The sequence below is a fragment of the Olea europaea genome, chromosome 15, assembly GCF_002742605.1.
Source record: "Olea europaea var. sylvestris chromosome 15, O_europaea_v1, whole genome shotgun sequence".
NCBI lineage: Eukaryota > Viridiplantae > Streptophyta > Magnoliopsida > Lamiales > Oleaceae > Olea > Olea europaea.
In genome coordinates, this window is record NC_036251.1 from 16,147,203 (window position 1) to 16,165,161 (window position 17,959).

The 17,959-nt window shown below is 32.9% G+C and overlaps 1 pseudogene; it reads right to left on the minus strand.

Annotated features, from left to right (window-relative positions):
- The window catches only part of LOC111410282, a 33,239-nt pseudogene extending 17,941 nt beyond the window's left edge, over positions 1 to 15,298 (minus strand).
- Between the last annotated feature and the right edge of the window lie 2,661 nt (positions 15,299 to 17,959).

Consider the following 17,959-nt stretch of genomic DNA (forward strand, 5'->3'; position numbering starts at 1 on the left):
GGGGTCCCAATTTGCAACATTGACTGACCTCTCTGGAGGACTTCGTCAAAGTTCAGTTATCATTTAGAGACGTTTTGAAGTTCAGTGACCTCTTGGGGGAATTTCGGCAAAGTTCAGTAACTATTTAGGGACGTATTGAAGTTTGGTGACCTTCTAGGAGATTTTCTGCAAAGTTCAGTAACCATTGGGGGGATTTCCTCCACATATCAACATATAACCATACATATTACAAGTAGCACTAAAAGGTTCGGTTATGTATATGTCTAACACTAAGACAAAAAGTAGTAAGTATTGTTGAGCGGAAGATGATGACCACCAAGGCTTGAACTGGGCTTAGTTTTTTTCCAAGTCAACACCACAAGCAAAACAACCATAAACCTCCTTCACAGCCTTTCCCAATTACAGTTGCTACATTTACCCACTTAGAGAACCACAAAGGGGAATGAAATCACAATGAGAACAACCACAGAGGTAGCAAAATGAGTGAACAGAATCGAGGTAGAGAGATCACAAAAGAGGCGGCTAGTTCTTCTCGCACAAAGAGAGACTGCGACAAGGGAAATATAACCAAAGCAATGGGATAATTAAGGTAAGTAGGGATAGGGTATGGTAATGGGTCAAAAGGAGACCTAACACATAGTTAAATGGACCACTTAGTGTGTTACCCTTTATTTAGCCGTCCAGGTAAGTAAGATGGCCCATGAGTGGCACTAATTTAAATTAGGCTGCTTCTAATGGCCCAAAACAATTTTGGGGTTGGATCATTTCGTTTGAGGCGTCGGTATAATGTTCAGTCATTTGGTCAATGTTGATTGAAAAAATAAACCGAGATCACGTCGTTTGACAACAATTTGCCTAAGAAATATAAGGAAATTGTAATACCATCTAGTTAGACATATGTATCAGTTAACCTTCATTTTATCACTTAACAAATTACCAAAAATTGACATTTGAGCATAAGATTGTTGGAAAACAAGTTCAATTATCTTAGCATTCTTAGTTGCCTCCACAATCTAACAAAAAAGGTACTTTAACAATTGACAACTTTTTAGTATAGGGAACATTCATTGATCAAGCAATGACGGTGCTAGAATAAAGGACTTAAATTTACCTAGAAATAGTAATGTCTAATGGACAATTTTCTAGTTACTCCATTTCAATTATTATCAAACACAAAACGGTATTTTATAAAAGAAGAAAAGAATAAACGGTTGGCCGACTAATAGTCTAACTGTCTAATTGAAAAGACGAGTGATACCAATATTAACCAAGATTCTAAAAAACACAATCATAAACTGAAAATAAATTGCAAGAAATAAAAAATGAACACAAGGATTTTTTCGGCCGAAGCCCCAAAGGTTCGGCGACCACTTCTAATGCCTAATCCCCTATTGAGCATCCATTAAAATAGATAAAGCTCGGTTGCACTACAAAACCCCAAAATTAGGCACCAAAAATTACAAGAATGTTTCAGCAATTACAAGAAATAAAGTCACCAAGACTTATCTTTAAAATGAAGCACAAATCAAGCCTCACTCCACTACGGAATCAAGAAACCCGGATCACACAGGTCACAAAAACAAACTGCCCTCTTCGAACCACAGAAGAATGAGTGCTAATACACAGTGTATCACTTTCTACCGAGAGACTATATACAAAATCACAAAGATTTCATAGAAATTTGAACTTCCAACACAAATCACGTAGATTCATACACCATACCCAAAACCCAGTAAATTAACACAAGTAAATGGAGTAGAACTTCATCATCCCTCAAGTATACACCTGAGAATCACTCAAAATTGGCTTGAATATGTGAAGAAGAGGGATTTCATACACAGAGAAGAAGAGAGATGAAGAGGTGAACTCAAACCCTAGAGAAAATCTCTCAAATCTGAAAATGTAAGAATAAAGTCTCTCTCTCCAATCTAAAAAATCACGTTCCCAGTAGAGAGTCACAAGATTTCATGATTGGAAGTCTCTAGAATCTGATCGGATGGTCATCATGATGCCAGGTGTCGAAATCTTGTTACTTGGCACAACTAATAGAGTTGTCATTTTGAAAAGACGTTTTTCTCCACAGATTTTTGGAAGCACACTTGACAAAATAAAAATCAGCAGTTTGAATTCTCAACAATCTCCACCTTGCTTCCAAAATTTAGGCCTATAGTGCAACCAGGAGCTTTACCAACATTTATAATTTTATTTTCTCTATTATACCCGTACAATCAATGAAAAGAATAAGTAGATAACATCTTTAAACAGTTTTGAAACTTATTTAAAGGCATCACCTTAGTTCCCATATCGGATGGATTATACAAAGTAGGTATTTTATTAATTTTCAGCAAACCTTTTGAAATAATATCCCTTATAAAATGTTATTTTACATCAACATATTTTGTTCTATCATGAAGCATGGGATTCTTACTCAAATGGATTGCACTTTGATTGTCAGAATGTAGTGTTGGATTAGTATATACAAAACCAAGTTCATTTAACAAATCATGAAGCCTTATGCCTTCTTTAATGGCATCAGTGGCAGCAATATATTCAGCCTCAGTGGAAGATAGAGCAACAATTTTTTGTAACTGAGATTTTCAACTTATCACAGTACCACACAAAGTGTAAAAATAAGATGAAGTTGATTTTCTATTGTCTCTATTTCCACCAAAATCAGAATCTGTATAACCCTTTAAAATTACCCACCCCCCCTTTGTCCATTTTAAACATCAAACCCAAGTTGTATGAACCCTTTAAATATCTCAATAACCACTACAAGGCTTCCCAATGAGTTTCACCAGGATTTCCAATAAATATACTCAAAACACTAATACTAAAAACCAAATTAGGTCTGGTACAAATCATTAAATACATAACTGAACCAATAGCATTAGACATTCTTTCAAGTTCATCTTCAATTTTTGGACACGAATCAAATGTTAAAATAAAGTGATTGGCAAGGGTTAAAGTCACAGATTTACAATCAAACATATTAAACTTCTTAAGGATCTTATTCACATACTCTTCTTGACATAAAAACAAACAATCAGATTTTTCATCTCTTATAATATGCATGCCAAGTATTTTCTTAGCGGAACCAAGATCCTTCATATCAAATTCTGATTTTAATTTGTGTTTGATATCATCGATTTCAGATTTATTGGCACTAGCAGGAAGCATATCATCAACATAAAACACAAGATACAAAGAATCTTTACCTCCATTTCCTTTACAAAAAAGACATGTATCATAATTGCTTCTACTAAACCCAAACTTCAAGACAAATGAATCGAATCTTTTATAACCATACAAAGATTTTTTCAACAAACTATCTTTTTAGGATTTCCTTTAATAAATCCTAAAGGCAATTTCATGTAGATCACTTCATCCAATTCACCATATAAAAATGCAGTTTTTACATCTAGTTGATCAAGTTTTCACTTAAATTGCACAACCAAAGCAAGAATACATCTTATAGTTGTATATTTAACAACGGGGAAAAAAAATCTCATTTTTGTGTGAAACCCTTGGCAACAAGTCTAGCTTTGTATCTAACATTGTTAGTGCCACCTTCCCCTTCCTTTATCTTATAATCCACTTGCAATCAACCAGCTTCTTATCCTTAGGTCTATCAACCAATTCCCAAGTTTTATTTTTGTATAGGGAAGACATCTTGTAACGCCCCGACCCCTTGTGGACCGAAACGCTACTTATTTTACTTAACTAATTGCTGGTTTAGTCATAGGAGAATATGTTTTAGCGGAAGCTTAATTTTTACAAATGATAATTTTAACAACAACCTTTCGAATACTTTAAATAAAACACTAAATAAAAAAAACGGAACGTAATTTATTTGAAGAAAACACGACTTGTTCTCGCGTTCAGCATTATTCAAATATTTTAAAGCAATAACATTGAAAACATTCACAAAAATAAATCTAAATAACTTGTTCATCGAGTTTTCCATGGGCTCATTACACCACTCTCCATCTTTTCCATCATTTAGGCCCAAGGTAGAATCATATCAATCTGTAGAGAAGGGGTTAAACCCGTGAGTTAAAAAAACTCAATAGATATTATTGGTGCATTCGTGATCAAGCTATACATTTCAAAGCTGTAACTTGAGAAACCTTGTCATAGTAGGATTTTCGGTAGAATCCCAAACACGTAGAGTCATGACTTAACACGACGCCTCGACCGAAAATACATGTCGTACCCGGAGGTACCATTAGACGTGGAGGTATATGCCATATCGGAGGTACCATTAGACATACAAATATTAACATAAATCTTCATTTGCTAGAAACTTATAACTTAACACGAATTAATATTTTGCACCTCTACCTACCTTGATTGATGCTTTGAATCTTGTTGAAAAATACACTTCTTTGATGTTTCAAAAAAAATACACTCCGTTGAGAATTGATACTTGGAAAATACTTCTTGATAGCACCAAAACTTCTAGGAAAAACTAATTTTCCTCCCTCTCCTTTCTCTTTTTTCTAGACTTGAAAACTCTCTCTTTTATGCTTAGAAGCTTTTGTCTTGGTGTGAAAAATGTGTATGTATTGAGGCCTATTTATAGGTGAAAATCTCACAACTTAAGGGCAAGTGAAGGGCCTAATACTCATTAATACGGGTGCCATTTATGTGAGAGTTATAGGTTTAAGAAGGTGCTAGAAAATCGTGTAGGAATTTGACTTTTCATATTCCGCGTACTTCGGTTGATACTGTACAGCTTTTAGTATTTCTATTATAACTTCTTCTCCCGATATCCGATTGAAGTAATTCAAAGTGAGTTGGAAACCTAACTCAAAGAGTTACAACTTTTATTTAGATATTATTTTCCAAATCGAATGTTTTCTATGTCGTGAATAGGTCTCAAATGAGACTAAAAATCTGAAGTATACTTTAGCCTTCCAATATTCATGTCTTAGTGCCACTAAGGTGTTTAAAATTATTTGGGGTTCTACACATCTCTTCTTCCATAGCACTCAACCACCGCTTAGAATCTTTATATTTTAAGGCTTCATGATAAGAACTAGGTTCAGATTTATCTAGAGGTGTGTTATCATCATTATACTGCTCAGGTTCAGCCAAATCAGGCTCGTTTTCACTCTGATCAGCTTCATTAGTGCTATTTTTAAAGGGACAGAACTCGTATTATCAATTTTAATAGGCTCTACCTCAATTTGGACATCATTTTCAGTCAAATTTCCCTGTTTCCCTTCCAAACATGGTATACATGACTCATTAAATATCACATCCCTTCTTATGGTAACTCTGTAACCTTTTCCCCATAAACCCAAAGCCTATATCCTTTAACATTTTCAACATAACCCAAAAACACACATTTAAGGGATCTAGGTTCAAGTTTCCCTATGTATTGATGAGCATATGCAGCACAACCAAATGTTTTCAAGTAAGAATAGTTCACAGGGTTTTGTGTCCACATAGATTTAGGCAAATCAAAATTTAAAGCATTTGTAAGACTTCTATTAATCAAATATTCAACAGTTTTAATAGCTTCACCCCAAAATAATTTGGGTAAATTGGAACTCAAAAGCATGCATTTAGCTTTATTCAACAAAGTCTTATTCATTTTTTCTGCAATGCCATTTTGCTGGGGTGTGTAGGTCACAGTTCTATGTCTTAAAATGCCATTCAACTTGCAAAAATCATTAAACTCATAATTGCGAAATTCTAGACCATTGTCGGTTCTCAAAGTTTTGATTTTCAAACCAGTTTGATTTTCAATTTGGGTTTTCCAATCTTTAAATGTGGCAAATGTTTCATCTTTAGTTTTCAAAAGAAATACCCAAATTTTTCTATAGAAATCATCAATTATAAGTAAGTAATACTTGTAACCAGACAATGTAGGGGTGGATGCAGGGCCTCACAAATCAGCTTGTAAGTATTCTAGAATTCGCTTTGATTTATGAGTACTAATGGGAAAAGGTAACTTAACTTGCTTTCTAGTCAAACATTGTTCACATTTAGACAAATCACCAATATTTGATTTTTCAAATACACCTTTATTTTGTAAAGTCTTTAAACCTTTTTCACCAATGTGGCCAAGTCTACAATGCCACAATTTTGCAAGATTAAAGTTATCATCTAAAGTTGTTGCTGAAAGGCCCAAAAAAGGTTTTGCATTTAAAAAGTATAAATCATATCTCTTTAGGATAGAAGTGATCAAATCACTACCCCTAAAGATTTTTATGTGTCCTTGACCTTATTTTATGTCAAACTCCATGTCATCCAACATTCCTAGAGACACAAGGTTTCTTTCTAATTCAGGAACAAATCTGGCATCTTTTAACAATAAAATTCTACCATTTTCTAAGAGCAATTTTATGGTTCCGATACCTTTCACTTTACAGGTCATGTTGTTTTCCATGATAATTTGGTCCCCTTTAGTTTATTCAAAGTCCAAAAAATAGTTTTTATTAGGACACATGTGGAAAGAGCAACCTGAATTAAGAATTCATTCTTGATTTAGGTTTCTTTCAACACTTACAAGAACCAAGCCATTATCAAAATTTTGCTTATCATAGGACAAAACAGCATTACCCTCATTTAACTTCTTTCCTTTTAAATCATTTTACTTTTGTAGCAATCTTTTGCAAAGTGACCTAACTTACCACAATAATAACATTTCTTACCCTTTCCCTTAGTTTTAGATTTCATTTTGTCATTGTTTCTTCTCTTAGGTTCATTTTGAAAATATGAATGAAAATTAGATTTATCAACATTTTTGCCTTTTATCAAAAGATTTTCTCTACTTTGTTGGTTGAAAAATCTTATTTTAATTCAAGAACCCTATTTCTTAAGGCATTTATAATGATATAGGTGGTAAGCTTTTTTCTACCATATTATAAGGCATTCTTTAGGTCTTTATGCCTATCACTAATGGAGTTTAACAAGACCACAGCCAGTCGATCTTCTGATAATTTCTCATCACAGTTGGCAAGGTCCTTGGTCAATTTGGTATATATGTCCAAGTTCTCATCTAAGTCAACAGAAGGATCTATTTTGAAAGAAAAGAATTGTTTTAGCAAAAAACATTTGTTTGGAACAGCTTTTGGCTCATATTGGGCTTTCAATTTAGTCTACAATTCTTCAGGAGTTTTAGCTTCACCTATAGACCTAATCACATTGTCTGAAAGGTACAAGAAAATAGTACTCCATGCTATTTCTTCTAACTCAATTCTTTTTGTAGCAAACATTTCAGCAGGCCAAAAATTATCGAAGGCTTTAGCACATTTCATTTGCATCAAGATAGCCCTCATTTTTTGGCTCCACATATTAAAGTCCCCCCTCTCATCATACATGCTCATTTCACACTTAGCAGTAGCCATGACAAGATTCACCAAGACAGTTCACAGAATACAAGTTTGAATTCAAGAACACACAAGGATACATAATAATAGTACTGTAGGCAGAACAGGGGATTTGGGGTCAGTGACCAATGCACTTATATTATTTTCACAAAATGGTAAACACTTAACACTAAGTATAGAAGGCATAATCACAAAGAATAGAGATGACAATCCTATGCCTCAACTATCTTCTCCAGCAAGACCTTCCAATTGCATTCCTACTAGTATTGTTATCTCAGATTCCCAAGACTTCTTGAGTCTTTAGACAAAGACCAACCATAGTAGGTTTTGTTAGTGCAAGGTAAATCAAGGGAAAAATTAGGAGACCCTACTGTAAAGATTAATTGCAGAATGTAGGAAAGATCTCACCAATTAGTTTGATAAAACTCAATTTCCACCAGCTAATGTTTATTGCAGGTTTCAGGAATAGGGTTTAATCAAGAAATCACAAAGCTCCAGTAGTCCAAGTTGCTCTGATACCACTGAAAAGTCGAGAGATATCAATATTAACCAAGATTCCAAAAAATACAATCACAAAATGAAAATAAAGTGCAAGAAATAAAAATGAAAACAAGGATTTTTTTGGCCGAAGCCCCAGAGGTTCGACGACAACTTATAACGCCTAATCCCCTCTTGAGCATCCATTAAAATGGATAAAGCTCGGTTGCACCATAAATCTCCAAAATCAGGCACCAAAAATTACAAGAATGTTCCAACAATTACAAGAAATAAAGTTACCAAGACTTATCTTTAAAATGAAACACAAATCAAACCTCACTCCACTAAGGAATCAAGAAACCCGGATCACACAGGTGCCAAAAACAAATTGCCCTCTTCGAACCACAGAAGAATGAGTGCTAATAAACAGCGTATCACTTTCTACCGAGAGACTATATACAAAATCACAAAGATTTCACAGAAATTTGAACTTCCAACATGAATCACGCAGATTCGTACACCATACCAAAAAACCCAATATATTAACACAAGTAAATGGAGTAGAACTTCATCATCCCTCAAGTATATACCTGAGAATCACTCAAGATTGGCTTGAATATGTGAAGAAGAGGGATTTCATACACAGAGAAGAAGAGAGATGAAGAGACCACCCCAAACCCTAGAGAAGATCTCTCAAATCTGAAAAATGTAAGAATAAAGTCTCCCTCTCCAATCTGAAAGATCACGTTCCAGTAGAGTCACAAGATTTCATAATTGGAAGTCTCTAGAATCTGATCGGATGGTCATCATGATGCCAGGACTCGAAATCTTGTTAATTGGCACAACTAATAGAGTTGTCATTTTGAAAACACATTTTTCTCCACAGATTTTTGGAAGCACACTTGACAAAATAAAAATCACCAGTTTGAATTCTCAACACTAACTTTACGTGGAAGCGTTCAAATAATTTTGTTAATCTTGATTCAACAAAGAGAAAGTTCTTCCTTTCAAAACGGTGGTTTCAGAGAAATTCAAAATTTCCATAATGGGATAAAAACTCTTTTGGTCATCAAACTTTAATATGTTTTTCAGTCATTGTACTTATTTTAGCATAAATGGTCAGTGAACTTATAAAGTTGTTCCAATTAAGTCACTGGCTATGAACCCATTAGTTAAATTTAACACATTTGGGGATGTGCCTACAAATTCGATCTCACTACATTGATATTAAATTTGACAGTTTTTTTACGGTGTGTGAAGTGGCACACTTTTTTACCCTTGATTTCAACAACACTTAAACTAATTCGCGGCACATATTTTTACATCTTATAAAATGTCAACCTTAATGTATACATAGAATGTACTAATAGCATTTTCCCTACAAATTATTGTAAGAATTATGTGACAAAAGAAATGACAATAAACTCAAGTCAAATTAATATCCACTTCAATAATAAGTGTCTGAGTTTAAACATTTAAACGAGTGCTATGAAATCAAAATCACATGTGATGCAAAACATAATTGTAATGTTGTGTTGCTCATTGGACTGTTTTCATCCAAAATAGACACAAAACTCCTTGAAAAATTACTTCTTTAAATCATAGTCTAATGAGTGAAACACAACGGCTTTGCCCCCAACGTACAGTCCATTTTAGTCAAATTTCATCGTTTAGGGTTTTGAAAATGATTTTTTTAACGTTTTTTAAATGATTTTGTTAATTTTAATTAAATTAGGATTTTAATTCCATTTAGGATTATATTATCTTTAATTCTTATCATTATCTGAAGTAAGTCATTATCTAGAAGTTTAGTTATTATCCATATTTTAATTATTGCTTTAAATATAAGTTGGAAGCCTTAATGGTCTTAATTGAATTTATTATAATAAAGAGCTTAGAGAAGTTTCTCAAAATTATTCCATCTTTCTTAACATTCGTGAGCAAATCAACAAGTTTGAATATTTTGCGAGTTTTTGTTCTTCCCTATAAGCTTCCGCTACGTCAACATGTCAAACACTAGCTTATTAATGCCATCTCATAATTCTTATAACTACTGTCAATGACATAAACAACAACACCTAAACAAAATCATAAACTTTAGTAATTGATATGGAAGGATTGTCTTAACTGAAATATCTTTGTAAGTTTGCCGACAATCTATGCTAAAAGGGAGTTACTAAAATGTCACATTTTGAGAGTTTGTTGACCAGAAAAGTTTGTTAACCCATTCAGAAATTATATAAATATAAAAATGATGAATACTAACTTCACGTATCAATGTTACATATTATTCATTCTCATCCAAGACACATGAGAGTGTAGTTGAGATTGAAGACCAAGAGTTGAGGCATCACATGGAATTGACCCATAATCTCCATTGCCTCCTCCTCCTCCTCGTCCTTCCAATTGTCTCTCATGTCTCTCCCCTCTCTATTTCTTGATATTGCTTTTTTGTGACATTATTTTGTATTTAAGATCTGTTTGCCAAGCTAAATGGTTAATCTCTTTTTACAAGATAAATAAAGTTATAAAATTTGAGAAATTGTCGCAAATGGTCACTAACCTTAGTCTACCTTGTGGAAATGGTTTATAATATGTTTCTTGGCACAAACGTCACCGACCAATGTGTTTTAGTGCTATTTTGGTCCTTTTTATGAAAAAGACCAAAATGCACTTAAATTTTTATTAGAAAAAATTGCAGTTGGGTTCCTAAACTTTGCAAAAAGGTGCAAATGGCTACTTTACCGTATCTTCTTATAAAATAAATTAAAGGAAACTAACAAGATCATTTTTGTTCCGATTTAAAACTTTATTGATCAAATCGATTATATGAGTGAACTTTTTTTTTTTTGGTGTATATTTTACAAAACTATTATGAACTAATTTAAGTTTAAACTTGTACTTAATTAACAATAGCATGTTAAAGAAAATTATTGGTTGTATTAGTAAGTAATTACGCTGTTCTAGAATTTAAACTTTTATTTTATATTTATAACAAAAAAATAATAGAAAATAACATTTTACGTGAGGATTAAGCAGGTAGATGCTCTCAAAATGACAAAGTAGTCGGCTTGGATAAAACGGTTGGGTGATTATAAAAAATAGACTTGCATTATATCACCAAATTACAAGGTAGTGAACTACGTGTTCAAATAAATGAATTTCGTATCTTAACATTTAATTGAGCCAACGATTAAATGTTATTTATTGTCTGTGTACAAGTTAATTAACATCAATATTATTACACAGAATTATTCTTTCAAATTAGGCGAACCTGTTTTTAGCAATTGTTAGACTTTATTTATTATTTTTGTTGAAGGGTCAAATAACTGGAGTCATGGTTATATTGTTTGCTATTTATTTGGCATTATTACATATGTTAGTGGGTTAGTGCAATTAGTGGGAATTATATTGTATATTTTATCTATATCTATATTTAAAGAGTGTCAAATTGATGAAGAAAGATTCGATGAATTAATTATTTTTGCGAAGGTAGGGTTTGTATTTGAATGTCCATTGGCTCCTCGAATTCAGTATATATTAAGAGGTGTATATAAAAGGTCTGAATTTGCTCCAATTGTTTCAAACCTGGATTACATGTTATGTTTGGCCACGACATCATAGTTAATATACAGAGTGCAACTTGCAAGTGTGAAAACAACATTCCTACCACAAATGAATTTCGAACTCTACTTGAGGGGAATGGGCTCGAATAGTAAAGCTAAAATGCGATCTTTAGCTTCACGATTTTGAATTCCATGTCCATCTCCATACTGGTACATGTATTGTGCCATTCGAGCAAGATTCACTGCAATTTCAATGAATTTTTGTGAGAATGGACAATTTGCATCTTGACCTTTGTTAATCTTTTTCCAGGTCTCACATATCAAAAACCTTATGTGTTTGCGTGACTCATCTTCGGAAGCACCAGTTTCCTTCATGTAACATTGTATTGATTTAGGAACATCGCCTCCTTCCAATTCATCTTGAATTAATAAAGCATAAAAAACCCCTTTAGTTGAAAGGGTTAATTTCGAATTCCTACTGTCTCATTGATTTCATTAACCAAAAATGTCGTAAACATGAAATGAAATGGCTTGCTGCATACGTACCGATGATGTTGCTAAATCATCTGCAAGCCTTAAAATCGTAGCCGACCGGCGAACTATATTAGGATATTTCTCCAAGCACTGAATGGCTTCTTTCTCTATTGGATTGGTAACAGAGAAAAAAGAATGTGACAATATTACATGAGCTGATACTGAAATCAATGCATTTTCCATATACTCTTCCATTGTTGGGGTGTATCCAGTCGAGCACCATTTTGCCTCTTGTAAGTATGCTTTGCATAAATCTGTCCACTGTGACATTGATTTGACATGCTTATTGTAAATATCTTAGATCGGAAAATTTTAAGGATATTTAAAACACATAGAGAAATTTCTGTTGGTTGTAGTAAAGGATAAACTATGAGATCGCTTAGTATAGAAACAATACTCAATATAAGGGCTCGTGCAATTGTGCTACTCCTCTTAACTTTGTTAATATTTTAAGATAGAAGTCTATGACCCAGAAGGCGTATCATACAAGATTTGACAATAAAATGAACAAGATTTTCTTTTTCTTCTTTAATATTATTTGATGTTATCTAGTGTGTGTTTGAGTCACAGAATTTTGAAAGAATGTGTGGTTAAAAAATAAGAAAACGTTTTGGATTTATGTGTAATATTATTTTATTGAAAAATATGTAGTTGAAATGATGTTAAATTACTTTTAGGAATATATATATAAATTTTTTTTTTTGAAAGAATGCGATTCAAACAGACCTGATATTCATCATAATACACATGCTAATAAGGATATATTCTTGAAGGAAACTAATAGTACCACTTTTCTTAAATATGGAATAATTACGATCCCTTTTTCTCTGAGAACATCATAAGCCATTTCATTGACGAAGTTGTTGAGTGCTAGATAGAAAATTTGCATGTAATCTGGAAGTTGCTCGATTGCATTGACATCCCATCTGTAAAGTTCCAAGAAGAAATAATTGTAAGAGCTACAAAGAGAAAGGAGGCTTGGAAAGAAACATTAGGAGGACGTTGCTAACCTTTCAATGATGTATGTAAAAAGTTCCAGTTCTTCAAACGTACCATACACATCATATATATCATCCATAATTGTAATAAAAACATTTACTTTGGTTGCATCTATTCGTGAAAATCCATATTGTGGTTCAAATAGCACTCCTATATTCCAAAAGAAACATTCCACCAGCCTATCCCTGGCAAATGGCAACATCTTGGCAAGGCATGTTCTGTCCCACCACCTATTAACATACAGAAACAAAGGATGGTAAGGTTAGGGGCTTAACATACGATATATTTAGCGCACTTGGCAATACCTGGAGACAAATTTTAGTTCCTCAAGAAATGTTGCTTGAACAATGTTGAAATCCAGTTTTGCAAGTTGGAGAAGAATTGGATTCTTGTCTGGTCTCTTCTCCTATTTGTTTATGAACAGCCTGTTGAATGAATTAAATAAATGTGTACTCTCCTAATAGATTAAACTTTTAGACGAAATAGTTCAACACTACCTTGCTTCAGCCAGAGGTATGGTCCAGTGCAGTGGAATCTCCAACGCATGGTGCACCAATGGACCACAATGAATGTCGTCAACACTTTTATCCTCGAGATGTTTGATAGTGAATTCTCTTGCCATTTCCAGAGTACTCTCTCCTTCTATTGACAAGAAAGAAGCTTCATACAGTTGTAGTAATCCCTTTGTATCATTACATAAGCTTGGCTTGAAATTGTCCTTCTCATTCTTGAAACAATCAAATCTCTCTGTAATCAGCCAAGCTTTGGCATGTTAAGCGAAAAAAGTGCGAGAAACTGATGCAAAAAAAATAAAACCTTAGCCCCCATTTGGCCCCAATTCTTTCCAAATTTTAATGGTTGGAATAGAGTTTTTTTTTGAAAAATTTGTGGTTGAAAAAGAATTAAAGGTTTTTGATTTGCGTGTAATATTATTTTATAGAAGATTGTGTGATTGAAAATAAGAGAAAGAAAAAGAATGAGACGGAGAATGGGGGCAAAACGGGGACTTAATTTCTACATAGGAGAGATATAATAAACAAAGAAATACTTAGATCTTTTGCGTAGTGGACTGATGCAGAGGGAAATAAGGAATTCAAACGAAAATCTTAAGAACAAGAAATTTGAAATTTACCAAATAAAAAAAAAACTTACGAATTTTATTAATGAAAGATAATGAAAAAAATGAACTAAGCCCTTATTTATAAGGGTTTACATGAAAATGAAGTTTAGAACAACTAAAAGTAATGGAAAAGAAGTTTAACCAAACTAGAATTGCAAAAAACCCAAAATAAGGGAATTAACAAAAATTGCGCCAAAACTTTAAAAATCAGTTTTCGAGGCCTAAACGAACTCGAATGGTCGGAATTCGTCGTACATCACGGCTTAGCAGTGCCATTGTTCCTCTTGTCGTTCTCCTTTCAAAATGGTCTTATGGGCCCAATCCGAAATTAAGATCATTTTTATTTCTACTAGTGTTTCTTTCCTCAATATGACCAATATGTCCTACATCATGGACTATGCATGTTTGGTAGGGATTAAAAGCCAATTAAAATTAATTTTTGAATTTTTCTCTTACAGATAGGGTTTAATTTATTTCTAATGGTTAAAAAATCAATTAACAAAATCCTTACCAAATAAGCACATACAATATACCCCTGAAAAAATATTACATCCGTGCTCGATTCTGTAAGTGTGCATTATGATTAGGCTACAAGGAATCTGACAATAAGAAATCATAAATCAACAGAATAAATAAAGGATTCTAACTTGTTTTTTGTGCACCTTGAGAGACATTAAAGCCATGTTGTCTTAGTAGTCTAAATTCCAAAGCTGTAGCATACAAATCCTTAATCTTTGGCTCTTTACTTCTGCTATATTTTCTGTTTATGAAAGCCAATATTTGCTCAATTTCATCCTCAAAATGGTAAGATATTCCCTGCCTCTCCAAGTTATCAATTAATTCCAACTGATCCAGTGGTTCCATCGTTTCATCAAGCATCATCTTCACTTGCATCTTCATCTCAGAAGCCCTTGTTTTGTATCTCTCTTCCTACATTATGCATATCATTTTTTGTCAGTCCTTATAATAAATATATATAGAAAAAAATTCTGCAGATGATGATAATTACCGTGTATTCACTATTTAAGGACTGAATATAATCGAATTCCCATATAGGGGGCTTGTATTTTCCTGATCGCCTAATCACTGTCTGATTGTAAGATGTAGAGGCAAGAATTCGATTTTGTTTAGCATTAGTAGCAAGGCTATCAGTAGTTGTACCTAAAGCAAAACGGATCTCCATTTTTGGAAGCTCCGTTTTGAACGAGCAAACAGAAATTGGCCTCAGAATTTGCATGTTGATAATCTCTCTCTCTCTCCCCCTCCCTCCCTCTATATATATAGAGGGAGGGAGGGATGATCTATCAAACAGGCAAGTTGTCGGTTGTGGCGCTATAGTATTTTGAATCAAAATTCTATGTACCAGAATTCACTGTATAGATAAGAATTTGGTGAGTTAGATTGATTCTGAGTCCACATATCATTACTTACTTTTCTTTCTAAAAACACAAATTTCTAACGAGCTTTGAATATCGGAGACCCGACACGTGAGTGATTCACATCTCATTGCTCTTCTTATTAAACCAAACAAATAGATGGAGATACACTTTAATTGGTTTATTTATTTTATCATTAAATAAAATACTTTTAATTAGGAGCTATTTTGTCATTCTTAGTTAGGATTGTCACTTTTTAAACTCTTTTAAGAGCGTGTTGTTTTCTTTGTTGTTTCTTATGATCTAAATAAAATTGGAGTTTTTCCCAATTGATCAATCTTATCTAGCCAAAATCAACGAAATTCTTTTGTGTATATTCGTTCTCACTGCTTCACAATCTAGAGTTGGTAGAGTTAGAGACAATCTTTGCAAGAGATGCATATCAAGTATATCAATTACTATTTTATTATTATTATTATTATTATTATTATTATTATTATTATTATTATTATTATTATTATTATTATTTTAAATTTGTCTGTGACTTCGTCGTCGATTTTGGAAATATTGACATATTGAATTTTTAGGACAAATTGCACAGAACATGCCTATAATTTACAAGTTTTGAATCTGTTAATGTATTTGCCTAACTTAAGCACAAACGAAATTGAACATGAGAGAAATCTTCTGTCATTAATATAGTGGTGGCAAGTTTTGGGCCTGACTCGATTTCTCATGACGACCATTATTCTTGTCTAGATCTTTAGATGAGCCATTGTATAATTTGCCTAATCATTGAAGTGGTAGGAAAATTTTGACTTTGTTAGAATTAGGGTGTGACCTGAATTCTATTTGAAAGGTAATTGAAAATTTTAATTAAAGTTGACTTAAGAAAAATTTTATTTGGAATGCTATTTTGAAATCCTATTCGAAGTTTGTTAGGTAAATTCTAGTTGAAATTTGTCTTGGATTTGAAGAGATCAAGATATAGATTAGGAAGGACTTTTGGTGCAATCGTGCTCGCTTGGCGCTTGACTTGAGCTCGAGCGTCCAAAGCAGTGAAGCCAGCTACCACCTAATGCTCGAGCACCATATTCATCCTACCTGGGCCCATTTTCACGTTTTACAAGCATTTTCAACATTCTGTTTCTTCTACGATATCAAGACTAGGGTTATGGATGTCTTCTATTTGTTTCCTATTCATATTTGGTTATTCTTTACAAATTAATCAGGTTGTTAAACCTCATTATAAGTTAGACAAATTATAAACACAAAATCATTGTATTCTTTCTCCATATTCTAGTGAAATATCATTTTCTCTACAAATTATCTTGTTCTTGGGTTTGTGTTCAATTACTTCATCTTGTGCCATAAATATATTATTCGTTTCTTGTTCATTATTACAACGAATTGTTATCAGAGCAATTCGATATCTTACAGACTTTGTCGAAATAAGCAAAAAAGAAATTGAACATAACATAGAGAAGTACTGTTATAAGTGTCATTAATTTAGGGGTTGAGTGACCATTTTTTCTCTGTTGCTGCCTTGAAGATTTGGGTTTGGTAGAGGTCCGTTAAGTGCAAGTTGACGTAGCCATCGAGTTCACATTTTTTATTATTTTTTTTAATTTTTTTTTGAATACTTATTTTACGCAATAGTATAATTGGCGTGGATGATTTGAGATCTTTATATAGATCATATTTGGCTAGCCTGAAAGGTACCTTCCAACAAATTTTGCGGTTGACTGTGTTTACAAGTTTATTCAAAAAAATAAATATTTTATCCTCAACTATTTTATTTATCAAAGCTAAAGAAATATCCCTTATTCACACGAAATTTGTGGTATGTAAAAAATTATATATTTCATATACATTTCATGCTCAATGAATGACAAAGTGACAAGTGTCATAATATTTTAATAAGTTTAGTGATAACTCGAATAACCTTTGAAGTTCAACGACGTCTAAGAAAAATTTGAGAAAATTTAATAGTAACTCGCTTAAAGTTGAAAGTCAATTGAGAAACATTAATGTTCAATAGCAATAGAAATTTTTAACTCTATATAAGACCCTGTTTGACATCCATTAAAAGGAATTTTTTGAAAAAATGTGTTTTGGAATAAAGATTTTTTGGGGAATTAGTAGTTAAAAAGTAGGAAAAAGTTTTAAATTTGCATACAAAATATTTTATTGTAAGAATGTGTGATTAAAAACGTGCACTACTCAAAAATAATTCGAGTTATGCTATTATTAGAGAATAAAATACGAATTCAAAATTTTAAAATCCAAAGTAAATAATACTCAAACATTTATTTATTTATTTTTTAAAGGGGGTGAACTCTGGTCTGGCCACATTTGAGACGTGACGGGACAAATTTTTTTGCCATCTCTTATTTTTTCATGCAATCAAATTTTGATTATGCATAATGTAGGAACTAGAGAAAGAGAGAGACGCGATGGGGGCTTCTGAGATGAAGATTCAATTGAAGATGATGCTTGATAAAACAGTAGAGCCACTTGAAGTATCGGCACCAACTCAAATAA